This window comes from Astatotilapia calliptera, chromosome 13 (assembly GCF_900246225.1).
Source record: "Astatotilapia calliptera chromosome 13, fAstCal1.2, whole genome shotgun sequence".
Classification (NCBI taxonomy): Eukaryota; Metazoa; Chordata; class Actinopteri; order Cichliformes; family Cichlidae; genus Astatotilapia; species Astatotilapia calliptera.
The window spans coordinates 15,872,760-15,886,616 of record NC_039314.1 but is presented as its reverse complement, the minus strand read 5'-3'; the positions used below and the strand labels follow the sequence as shown (position 1 = coordinate 15,886,616).

Below are 13,857 nucleotides of genomic sequence, written 5' to 3'. Positions count from 1 at the left end.
ACCAAATCCAGCAATGTGTCTGCTTATGAACTTATTCCCCGCTCTGACATCGCTCAAGAGAGGCACACCACGGCTGTCCCTGCTCCAAATAAATGACCTACTTTGCACATTAACACACATTTACATGCAGGCAAGATCCAGAGCGGGCTTTGTAGTTTCTGTTTTCTAACTAAGACACTTTGCGCTTTAACTGCAACGTGTCTCCTGCTCAGTTCTTAGAAATCGCAGCTCTTTTCTTTCCTGCTCAGTGAATGTGAATGCAGACATGCGTCCCTTTCAAGTCTAACTGAAAAACAGGGGAGTAATATAGTCCAGGTTTGCGAGTAGAATTGTACTTTTGTCGTGCATGCATGTTAAAGGAAGGTGAGGCTGGCACAGAGGCCCACCTAAGGTGCTCCCAGCTCAGGCAGAGCTATTTCCAGACACCCCCTACCACCCAGCCCCTCCCAACTCCTCTGTGGGGGAAACCACACCACTGCGCAGACCCCAGACACGGACACAACTTAAGAATGGATTCATTATTCACATACACACAGGCGCTGGCACATAAGGGTGCGATGTGGTGGTAGTTCGGGGGGGCAGGGTAAACATACTTTTACTTAACTTTACTTAGAACTGCTAAAGAAGGCATTAAAGCAGCCAGCTCAGCTTTTCGGCACAGTTAAACAATGTCATGTAAATGCCCAGTGGGGCAGATTTGCCACTGTGTAAATATGCACCCTCAAAACTAACGAGATGGCACGTGCGTACCAAAAGGAGCCGTGTCGCCATGGACACACGAAGCAAAGCTACACAATAGCAATGTAAGTCAACCCGGCTTTAGACGTGCACGTCATAGCAAGTTTTTAAGAATGCCTCACAGCACAAGACAACTCCACGCAACTTGACATGGATGAATATGTAAGTGCTCTCTCGCTCACTCTTATACTTCCTGTCTCAAACAAACGTGCGTGCACGTACACACAAAGAGGCCAGATTGCACACAAGTTTGCTCACGGACCATGATAAGAAAATGTGGTAAATGCGTAATCTGATATGCATGACTTGAGGTTTCTCTCTGCCTTTCTTTTCCTCTTGGAAATCGCACGTTGCATCCATAATTTACACCAGCCTCCGTCTGTTTCTCTCTTTTCCACTCTGCTCTCCCCTTCTTTCTTTCTTCCCCTCCTCTCCCCGTCGCCCCTTCTCTCTCCTGGCAATCTGGCTTTTGCAGCTTTGCTTATTAGCATATTGCAGAATGTGCAGATGCCACCAAAAATTATTCACCTTCAAGCGCTTTGATGCCGTTTCACATGTATACAACTAACGCTGTCGACATTTTGCACAACCCTCCCAAACAAAACCAGAAGGACTGGGCCTCTTTTTACCTAAAATGCGATGGAGGCCTTAACATGACATCCTTTAGTGCGCTGTTTCCTCATATCCTCATCCAACCCAATTACTTCATGCATCATCGTGGTCACTGTCACATGACGACTGATGGGGTGTTTCATCTCGGCTAAGGTTTAAATGAACACTTAATATTCATGCAGTCCGAGGGTTATCTGAATACATAATGTCCATGCTGTTCAAAGGAAAAATGAACAGAGTATTCAAGCATGTTTTTGCATCAAATGCAGCTTTGTCCTTACAGTAAAGATCGGATTGGAGGATGAGGAAATGGGGATGAGCAGTTTACTCCTCTTGGAAATTGATACGGGCAAATCAATGGTCACACACAGAAGCTCCAGCACTGGTTCAACATGGATAACGATGCCTTGAAAACAAGCAAAAAAAGGTAGAGCTCCACTATAGCACGCATGCAGGAATGTGCTCTTGTAAACATCCTTCAAATGGGCTTGATCTAAAATGACCACATCAGAGGAAAGACCCAGCAAGAAAGACTTGGCATCCCAACTTGTTTGGTCTCACTGACTGACTGACTGCCCCCATTCCTCCTCCACCCCTCACCTGACAAGCACCAGCTGTCTAGCATGCAAAGAGGAAATGCCATCACCCACTATCACGCAACTAATCCCCGTAAACATGTGCTTTCATTCAGAACAATGGTGGCCAGTCATGGTGGCAATTAATTCAGGATGTTCTGACGCGTATGTGGTCTAATATATGAAAGCGTTGGGATAACAGAATGCAGCATGTAACAATTTAGGTATCGCAGGACAATCAAACAACACACAGATGATTTATGTTAAAGCTTCGCGTGTTCTTTTGATGCCCCGAATCGCAACATATTCAGGTTTTCATATTGTTCTTGAAAGCAAGTCTTCTTTCTGCTTCAGTTACCACATAACACGATCACGAGAGCATCCTTTTCTAGGACAAAACACCTGGTATGATACAACGTGGGGCAATATCCAAATGGCAGCCATATTGTCTTATTTGCAGTATCACCACACGAGCTGAAGCCAAACCAGTCAGATGAACACGCAGCTGATAAATCAAGATTCTTACCAGTTTGGATAAGGATGTTCTTGTGTTTCCTGTTAGGCAAAATCCGTTTCTTAATCCTCATCAATCACAGAGCGAGTCTAAAATGAACAAAAAACAAAGTGCCATGCGCATGAGGGAGTGTGACAAAACACAACGTGCTTTTTAGTGATAGGAAAACAAGGCTTAGGTGGCAACATTTATCGAGATGCAATAAAGCACCCCGTTGTGCATCTGACAAAATGGAAGCGCATAACTAGGACTGACAGAGCTGGAGAGAATATGCATCTCTAATCCCTGCCAAATATGAAGCATAAAATACTTAAATGACAAATACAAGTTGATTTCTTGTCTTCCTTGTGAGTGCTTTGTGCCCATCTAGCTGCAAAAACCAGCTGTCTTTGAACTCTCCCGACTCTAATCATGGAGGAATATTTCTTCTCTGCTTCTGGCTCTTCTCTAACTAAGATGTGCAGATCTCCTAATGGGACAGTCGCTCGCTGACTATTAATGCACTAGCCTACTTTACAAGACTGCATCTTTGACTCGCTTATTTCTATGTTTGAAACTCACACACCATTTCATTAATATTCTGCAAGACGTCTCCCCCCGAAAAAGCCCCGTCTGGCTTACATTTCTTCCACATGTGTACTTGTACAGTAGGCAGAAAGAAAAGACTTGAGCTATCTTCACAGGCTACAGATTGCCCCACATTTAATTACTGTTAACACCAGTGCTAGCAAGCTAAATACGCCTCCATGATTTATTCACTTTCCCCACATTTGAGTCAAATTAAATTAGTCATATGGGTTTAATTAACTAAATATGATCTGATATTGTAATTTCACACTTGGATATGGGATATAGAGAAGGGTACTTCAGTACAAAGAAACCACAGTAAACCAGTGTTCATTAGAGGCTCTTGTGTACAGTTGTGTTGGCATTACCAATAGTAGCATTAGCTGAATGATTGCTTCTAATCAAGGTTCGCACACTGGGAGGTTAACGTTATTCCTGCAGAACCAGGAACACTCTGTTTACACCATTATTCACTTTCCCATTAGCCATCCAACCGTAGCTAATATAAGCAACTCCCCCCATATTTTCTAGAACCTGCGCTAATTATTGTTATTGAAGATTGCAGAAGTGCATTTAAGGAAAACAAACAGTTTAAAAGTAAAGGAGCTGGGCTTAGTTGGCCAGATATTAAGATACCTGGATCCCAAGATAGACAGAGCTGCTAGCACCAAATCCTTTTTTAAATGTACATCTGCATGTACAGTCTTGTGAAAAACTGAGTGCACCTACATGATTCACTAACTTGTAGAACAACATTTAGCAACAATAACGTGTTGCTTTTATGACATCTCTTTATGTACAGCTCTCTTAGGTCTGGGGTTTGACTCGACCATTGCAGAACCTTAATTCGTTTCTTTTTCAGCCATTCTGTTTACGTTTTCTGCTGTGCTTGGGATCATTGTAATGCTGCCTGACCTATTTGGTTTCCGCCAAATTCTGCATTCTCTCCACTTTGATCTTATCTATCCAGAGGATTTTGTTCCAGAAGTCTCAGTGTTTGTCCGCATGCAACTTTAAAACGGTAAATGGGGGCTCTAGAGTCTAAGATATAGCTCTTGTTTTTCCTTTCTTGCAGTTTCTCTGAGCATTGGACGTGCTGACCTTTGGGGCCGTGTTAATTTAACTGACCAATAATTTCCGTCATTGTTTTCATCAACGACCTGTCTTTTCTGACAAACACAAGACGATAAATTTAAAAAAAAACAAAACTAATGCATGCAGACAAAAAGGATGATGTAATGTAAAGACATCTTGTTTTCATCAATGAATGCTCCATGTTTCTCATAGAAGCGTGACAAGATGTCAACAGTTGGGAGGAAGAGAAGAGAAAAGTAGACATTTGATGTCAAGGAAATTAAGACACTTTGTAAACTGTGTAGAGCAACTCTCACCGTTAAAAACACAACTAATTTTTACACTTTATAGTTTAGTCAACTGAATCAACTTTAGATTTAGTCTACTATAATCTTATGATATGTAGTCAGATAAAACTAGACTAAAAAAAACAATCATTTAGAGCAGCGGTCCCCAACCTTTTTTGCGCCATGGACCGGTTTGTGCCCGACAATATTTTCACGGACCGGTCCGTGGCCCGGGGGTTGGGGACCACTGATTTAGAAGCCTAAATGACGACTAAAACTAAAAACATCTGCTGGCAAAATTAAAAATGCTTTGGGTTGAATTTGCTGGGACGTGTGTGGCACATGTTTCTGAATGCACCAGACCAGCAAACTGCCAAATCTTGTGCTTTAATAGAGGTGCTCATACTTGCTGATGATCTAATAATGAAGTGCATTTGATTAGCAGGACCTGGGTGCTACGTACCTGCTTCATTCCTATGGAAAGCACTAAGGGTACTTGTATTAGCCTAGCATTGAGAATAAAATAGATGTTATTTTTTATTATGATGCTTATGCTAGCTGCCACGTAAAGCTGTTAAAAGCCCAGTAAAGCGCTGGAGTCTGGTGAAAGCTGCAATGTTTAAAGATCAGATTAAGATCAAGAATGAAATGGAAATATATCTAAAAAAAACAGGTTTTTTGTTGTTTTACCTTCCCTGTTTAGTTTTTTTTTTTTTACTTAAACCCCATAAAAAAGAAAAAAAAATCAAGATGAGAATCAAAATGGACTGTGTATGCTGAGTGTCATCAAAGCTCCCATTAAGTGAGTAAGTGAGTAAATATGTTTTACTGTCATTTAAGTGAACTAACCTATTCAAAACTCTTTTTTAATAACCTGCAAAGTTCTTTACACTTTGATTATAACATGAACATGAATTCAAAGAGTGCATTACAAAGCGCGCCGTAATATTTAATATCCAAACATTTGTAAGTACTTCTGTTGGGGAAGGTCACCGTTGATTGAAACCACAGGGCCTACTGTGGGTTATTTTTTTCATTCAGCTGAACACAGTAATTTCTATGCCTGTCTGTCTTTAATTGACTGAGCAGCTCTAATGCTGGTGTTTTTTCCCATTCATACAAAGGCGCCATCATGGTACTAAACGAGCTTCAGTGAATGATATTAAAAAAAGAAAGAAAAAAGCGTGCGGTAATTTACTGATCCTAGGTAATGAAACATGAGGCCAGTGTGGCATGTTTTCTCACTCTCACCAAGAGGAAATATGGCTGCTGAGAGCTACGCTGGCTTGCAAAACACTGTCACACCGCCTGATGCCACAGGCAGAATTATCAGAGAAAAAACAAATGGAGGCATTGATTCACTAGTTGTTTATTTACAGCCCTCTCTGGAGAAGAAATAAATTCCCCTGTTGAGGCTTTGTTTCCCCATCACACGACACAACGGGACGCATGAGAAGAGGGGTGAGCGGGCAACACACACACACACACACACACATGCACGCGTTCTTACAAATGTAAGATCGCACAAACATACGCGCACAAACGTCTTACATCTGGATTAATCTCGAATGGGCGTCTTCACAGATGCCATTAAACGTAGCAGAAGGCGAGAATCATACAGGAAAGAGGCTGCCATCTGAATAATTTATTCAGAGTCTCATCTTGTCTCACACCAGGGGGATTTCTGCTTTCAATTTACACTGTTTTCCTCCCCATATTCAAATCGGGAGAGCAGATTTGTTGTGATTGGCACACGGAAGGTCAACGTTAGCAAGCTAGCGTCAACGCTGTCCTCAGTGGGTTGGTATGCTGGTCTATTAGCACACTAGGATAGTGTGTGTGTGTGTGTGTGTGTGTGTGTGTGTGTGTGTGTGTGTGTGTGTGTGTGTGTGTGTGTGTGTGTGTGTGTGTGTGTGGCAGTCTTTGTTTACCTCAGTGTGTGCTGGCTGACGCTGGAGAATAGGCCTGTGGTGCACAGAGACATCAGTGTGTGTCTGAGCTTATTAGGCTGCTTTCCAAGGACACAGGAGGATCTAGACATTACACTGGCTGGGGAAGAAAAACACTATTGCTAATCATAGCGGGAGGATGTTAGGGATGCAGACAGAGTGAGGGTTAAGGGTGGGGAGGGGGCAAAAAGGACAAGAGAGGGACAAGAGCTGGAGGAGTCAAGAATGAGAGCAGGAATAAAGCATGTAACGAAAGGGAGAAAGAGCGCCTGTTGAAGTTATGACTCTCATGCATGTCCTCTCTGTGTGTGCCACTCTGGGACTGAGAAAAGGACGGAGAACAGTTCACCAAGACGCAGGTCAGCTGTGACAGGATTAGCCCAACGCATGTGGGGTGGGGGGAAGCAAAAACCCTCTCAGAGTGATGAAGTGTATTTTCAGCTCTTCTGTTTGAGAGATCCAGCATTACAGGCGGCACAAAGGATCTGTTTTGTTGTTTTTTGGTTGGTTTTTTTTTGTGTTTTGCTGTTGTTGTGTGATTCCTTGGGGAATGGATCAGTGTATCCCACTATGCGCTCAATGGCGTACATTCAACAGAGGCGGAAAACATCTCTGAGACGCGAACACCGCGTTTGTCTGAAGAGGCTTGTTCTGTTAGAGGGGCGTGCTCTCTGAAATCCAAACTTCAAAAAAATGGGTTAGGAGGTTGCTCGGGGGAAACTGTGCTTACCGAGCAAAATGCCCGAGTCGTTTCTAGTAGTAAATTGGTATGTTGCTAGCTAACACTGGTGACAGGACTTGGCTGTTGCACGCAATGAATGGCCCTGTAGTAGTCAGGCACGGTGCAGTTGTTCAACAAGGCTTCTTTAACCAGCTGAATGACAGGCAGGCAGACGGGGCAGTGAGCCAGCCACAGACATTCGGCTCTGGCTGTGCTGTAATGATGCCCAGTTCAGCTATACCACAGAGGCCACGTGATGAGAGCAGAAAGCAACCAGGAGAGCAGAGTTCAACTCATGAGTTAGGTTGCCAGGCTATATATGCCCCCTTCTTTCCATGTATCCCACCCTCACATGCCTCCATTTTTTTTATGTTGTCTTTTTGTTACTTTGGGGAGTGTATGCATGTGCTTTTTGCTTTGTTAAACTTTAAATGTCAGCATCCACAGCCCCAAGCGCTGCGTCAGTAGCTCTTTGCACTCTCCACCTTGTGGAAATCTCCGTGCAAACCGAGGGGAAACTCAGCACCAGTATGACACAGCATGCAGGAATGCACCAGCGGATGTGGCTCTCTCCCTTCTCTCTCCTTCTCAGTCAGCTCTCGTCTCCTCCCTCCCTCTCCCTCTGTGGGCAGGTCCATATGCACCCAGTAATTATCAAGGTTATTTTCTCCAGAGGGCTAAATCCCTGTTTATGGCCATGAGCGTGTGTCACAGGGCCCTGGCTGTCAACCCACAGGACGCTGACTCTGTAGACAACCCCAGAGAAAATCTCAATCTCTGCGGTTGTCAGATCCAGCAGTTTTGCTGCTTTTGCACCCATTTGAAAATTACAAAAAAAAACAACAACTCAGTAGCTGTGTCATGACCTCAAGTGAGAAAGCAATAATGATGTTTTCCCACCAACCATAGTTATTATCAAAACCGAGGAGTTATTTCTAGAAATCACAGACTAAACAAAGGCTATTCACTCAGCAGAGAAAAAGTGATATTCGCACAGAGAAAGAACCCAAAACGATCATTTATATCAGTGTTATTTGCTTTTCGTTTTTTATGTCATTTTCACTTTACAATGAGAAGTTTTTTTGTATTATTGGCTCGATTCAATTCTTTCCCAGAGCCAGACACTCTGGAGAATTGTGACCTGAGCTACAGCATACATTTCCTTTTTGGCAACAGCTACAGAGGAAGTAAAGGCCAGTGCTAACAAGCCCTGTGAAAAAACACTAACCAATCCAACAAGCCAGGAATTATACCAGTCAATTAGAGGCAAACAGGAGGCAACTTTGTTTTCTTGAATGGGATACAGAGTAGGCTTGTTCTTGTGGTACAGTAGGCTTGTGAGCAAACAAGAGCCTGGAGCAACCTGAACTGCAAGCTGAAGAGTAAATTTGCATGTAGCGAACTGTTAGCCAGGGTCAGCAGTGCACACGCACACGCACCAACACACAGACAGAATTTGGCTGCTCCCTTCACAAAAGCTGCTTCCTCTTCGTTTCATCACTCAGGCAGGGCTTTGTTGGTGAGCGGAAATGCCTCTAGAGGGAATGAAAATACTGGCAAGTCCCTGCAGCTCTTTCTGGAGGGAGGCAGGTCCTGCAGCTGCACACACGCAACTGCACACATGTGCCAAAGTGCCCATGTAGGTTGACGGCTCCGGTTGCGCACAGAGATAACTGTGTTAACCTAAAGAACATAAACAGCAGTGTGTGGTTACAGGGTTGCGGAGGCAGCTGAGGAGCCAGAAGAGGCTGACACTGACAGCACAGGATCTAAAGTTGCACTAATGTTGTCACGGCTGCCGCAAAATTACAGGCAACATCAATGTGGGGGCTCACGCCGCTGCTGAAATTAGCCCGGGAGACTTAGGTGACGCTATTTCCTTGATTCATTAAGTCATACGAGTCTTGCCGTCTTGCTGAGATAACCCATCAAACAGTCAGAGAAAGGTCAAGGAAAGTTCAAACATTGAGAGCGCTCTCTAAACTGCACAAAATCTATCCATTTCCCCAGCCCACATCCAGCTCAGGTTGCACACATTCACTCCAGTGGGTGCAAACTCTCGACTTTTAGGATAACCACAGAGCCACCGTGCAGCCTAAAGCCTCGCTAATGCTCTTACATCTTTGTTTTAAATATTCCATTACCTCACTCCAGGGCCATCTTGATTGTTGAAAAGCACATGTTTGTAATCAGATGACAACACTCCAACAACAGATGACTTCAATCAAAACAATCGATGGTCAAAAACACACCATATTAGTAAAACATAAAAACCTATGATTTATATGAACAAAGGAGATTGCCCGATTGTTTAAGTACTGAAAATGCACGCACTGAAAATCTTCCACTTGGTGCCTTTAACTTCTCTTCAGCATGTTAAATGATAGCAGCTGTTATGACTACCATTATCCAGCGTGAGAGGCCAAACCTTTTACTAAACAGCCGTCGGCGGTTTTTGACGTCTTAGCCTTCACATTTATAAACTGACAAACATTGAATATTTCAATAAAGACTAAACAGACCATCTAGGTTGACTTTTGGAAGTATTTCGGGTGGGCACGCTCTGTGCACAGTGATTTTCAGCTTCACACCGTCTCACTGTGCCTCCCACACTCACATTCTGTTGACCCAGGAAATTTAAAACCGTATGCTATTTTTATTTAATATTTCATGTAAATTGTGCCACCTACACAACGCTGACAGACTCGCCTGCCTACTACCATGTCTTCTCATTACAGCCTCTACAAGTTATTCTAAGATTAAACTAACCCTCTGCCATCAGCCAGCAGCGTGTGCATGCTTAAAAGTTCTGCTTCTTCAAAATGTGGGTCATTATTCACTGTCTCTACTTATTAACAGTGTAAGATAGTAAAAATTCTGTTCTCACTGACTCCACAGGAAACAGCTTCAAATTTCTTGATAGTCCAAGAAAATAAAAGTGTCAAACCTTTTCGATGGTGACATCCTACATTGCTTTATTTTGAAAAATGTATGACTTCTCGTGTGATATCACCTCACACTGTAGTTGTAAACCATATTGGATGTGACTCAACCACTGGCTTGTAGGGGGGAAAATGTATTCCCCAACTGGTTGGTGGTGGTTTCTGGAGATTGTCGGATGCTTGCACTTTTTCGTGTTTCTCTGCAACTTCTTGCTAACTACTCAGGAAGTAAAGTGGCACATTTTCACCTTCAAAGTAAAAGATGAGTCTATGTGTTTCAAAACTGTTGCTTTGAAAACGAATCGTCTTCATTTCCAGTTTGGTTCTGACTTTCTACAGTTTCACTATAGCTCGGGCAGTAGCTGCACAGTGTTTGTAGACAAGAACATCACTTCCATTCAAAGTAAAACCACAGCAATATGCTATGAACCAAAGCAACCAACACTTTTCTCTGGCAACAGGTGGCTGCCAGTTCTATAAAGTGGCATGTTCATATGCCTGTGTGGCTGGGGCTTAGGTAATAATTTTCCCTCCAACAACCATTCGGTGAACCGGCGGTTGCCAGATGGTTGCAGATCAGGCTCTAAGCCTGTGTGAATGGGGCCTTGTTCGCTCTATTCTACATTGTGACTGTAGCTGTCCCACGTCCAAAATGTCACGTCGCTTTGCGGTTACGTGTCTGCAAAACTTCAGTATAGCAGTGTTCAGGCTGACCAAGAGAGACACTTCACAAAGCCTGTCATTCAACAAAGCATGAACACACCAGCGCCACGAAGCCGCTTTGAAAGGTGTGGCTCATCCAGGCTAATCTGGGCTTAGTCAAGGATGGGTATCATATTTTAACGGCAGTTTACTGATACTGTTTATCGACACGGTACTCTAGCTGCACTCCTATTCTCTCATTTGTGATATTTTTAAAAGAAAAACCATCAATCATCAGATATTCGTATCATGGTGAACCTGAAGATAACCACCTTCGGCTCTGCTGGTGTCCTTTTCGCTTAGCACTTAGGATATAAAGTTCTATATGTGCACTGTACACTCAATATAGTATACTACATTTTGCTGAAGCTTTTGAATACTCTCAGATTCTGATCTAGTAAGTGTAAAGTCAGTCGTGTAGTGTAGTGGGGCACAGCATCCTTGCTGGGGAGGCTGCTGCAGTAGGGGTGTGCTTTTGCCATTTGGGGTTGTGCCTGGTCTTCAACCATGATCGGCAAGTCGGCATGCCAAAGCTACAACCACATAAAAGCAGTTTTGCTACAAATACAGGCAATGTAGATGTATGTAACACATATTTACTGACTAAAATTACAACATTAAACAGTGTGTTACAAATATAGGCTTTACAGCGCTTATGATCTCGTTATCTTAACAGATAAGCTACACAACATACTGATTTCCCCAAAGTGTTCCTTTATCAGGGAAAAACTGAGACTTCTGACCAAACATCTGACTAAAACACTGCCTCAGTGAGGAGATATCAGGGGAAAGCAGATTCTAGATGTACTGACAGAGTGGAAGAGCTTTCAAGACAGCTGCTCTAGTTTCTCTCTGTCACTCTCGCTGACACACACACACACACACACACACACACCCCTGTGCGCACACACACGCGTGCTCGCGTACACACTCCACTCCCTCTCTCCTTTTTAGCCAGTGACAGCAGGCACCCAGCGATGACACGAGGAGTGTCTCTGGCAGCCAGTAAGGCAGCACTAAACAGACAGAAATATCTGCTCTGACAGACGGACAGACCATCACCCAGTACGACATGCTTGCAGCTGTCACTGTTCTCACCGCTCCTCTTCCCCAGCCCTCTGGTTTGACTTTGCTTTATGTGATTCTCCCTCCACCCTAAACAGTGCTTCCCTCCTTTTCTCCTTCCTACGGCCATCATGTACGACACTAACGACCCCTCCTACGTTTGAGACACTGCGCTTGGCTCCTGTTGGTTTACGGCAAGAAGAGGAAGAGATAGAGATGATCAAGGGGCGTGAAAGAGGAGCACCCTCTATGAGCTTTGGCCTCCACAGGTTTAGCTCTTTGCTCCTTTCATTCGGTCTTTCTTTTGCTCTTAAGAGTCGTGTGCTTTCACACAAGTATCTGTTCTCAATCTTTCTCTGTCTCTTTAGCTCGCTCTTTCTCAGTAACAGCCGTTCTCAATTAGGAGGGTCAGGGAGCGGAGCGGAGAAATAACTCAGCCTCTGGTATCTGGAGCTGCAAGGACCCGGAGATCAGCAGCAACAAGAAACCACCGCTGAGTCGAAACCTGGGCTGCGGATACATGTTTGCACGGTTGTGCGCGTTGCATAAATCTGCGCTGTGTCAACAGGTTGTCAGTGACCTCTGACTTCCATATTTAAACACACACGAATATGACAGAGCTGCTAATGTTTTGACTGGCACATTCTCCTGGAGTGTGGAGCTCTTCGCCGTTCAATCTAAAGATTCTGGCTTTAAAACAATGGAAAATCATTCGCGCACAGGCAGGCACACCCATGGACCGAGTCTTCGCCCCGTGGAGAGAGCTGCTTTAATTGCTTTGTTTCAATGGTCCCCTCTGAATGGGAGAGGAGCTGGCGGCTGCCGTTTACAAGACACATCTGCAGGTGTTGCATTTCAAACTGAGAAACTCAAGCTGTGAGAAAGAAAACATACGCTAACAATGACAGAAACATAGGAATATTAAGGCAGATTGTCCCTCTGTCTTTTCCTCTCTGTCTCACACACACACACACACACACACATTGCAGGTGCAGCAATGTTCAGCAGTCCCCTCCAGGCCATTGAGGCACATCTGAGTGATGCCATACTCAAAACTCTCTTTACCTCTGTGTCTCCTTCTATAAAAATACTGACTTTAATGTGAGACAATGTAAAACATAAGACCACACAAAGCCGAGGCACACTATATTTAGGAGGGGCTTGTCAAATTTTCAATGAGGCTCCAGCACTGTGTGATGCTTCCCGGTAAGAATTAAGAGTCTGATCAAAGCCACCTAACGTGGCTTCGGGTTAGGTTGGTGTATGTTTTAGATAACCTCTCCACAGCTGATACACTGCATGAAAAACTACTTTACTTTGTTGCCATACAGCCACTGCTGCACAGCAGCTTCCCCCCTACAGACTCCAAAGCTCATTTGGAGCATTTTTTCACACTTTTAATTTGAAACCTCGCGGAGCAGTGTCTCTATGAGAATCAGATCTGTTTGTTAGAGCTGGGAGTCGAGTAGTTTGGAGGATCTCGGGTAGCGTGTCTCCTAATTCACTGAAAGAAAGAGCAATCAGCTAAGCTTCAGATGGCACCCAACAGACGACAGATTCAATCTCCTTTCTTCGAGCGTCTCTATTGTGACGTTCCCACATGCTGGTGAGCACGCCGTGTTGCTCACATTACTGATAATCTATGCAAATAGGCCACAGATTGACTAGAATGTATCTAATTGAGAAACATATGTGTCACACTCAAAAATAATAATTCTTACATCTCCCAGTGTGCGTGTGTGTTTATTTCCCCCCCCCCTTTACTTTATTTCTGTCAGCATTCGTTCATTTATGCAGTTACATGTGACTGTGATGTTGGCGTCTTGCCGTTTAAAATGAGGACACGGTGTATCTTTTGTTTGTCGGTACAGCGTTGGGAGTATTCCTCGCTCTCACCTTCTCTCTCTCGTTGTGAACCCTTCTGCGGCATCGCAGGAACGTCCTGGCCATTATGAGAAGCCATTAATGAGTGCGTGGCGTGGCGTGTTGTGATGCGCGGCATATTACAGCCATTCATCAGAGTCAGGAGACACTTGACAGGCGACAGCCAACAGGTTGTGTAATCATATAACACAGCCATGTCAGGCCTGCCACAGCTCCGTGTCCCATTC

General features: G+C 44.0%; 1 protein-coding gene across 1 annotated transcript in view; it reads right to left on the bottom strand.

Moving 5' to 3' along the window:
- The window catches only part of zmiz1a (zinc finger, MIZ-type containing 1a), a 110,103-nt gene that overhangs the window by 62,039 nt on the left and 34,207 nt on the right, over nt 1-13,857 (bottom strand). The window contains exon 3 of the mRNA XM_026189863.1: nt 2,452-2,528. The gene's annotated coding sequence lies outside the window, so the exon portion shown is untranslated. The remainder of the gene's footprint in view (nt 1-2,451; nt 2,529-13,857) is intronic.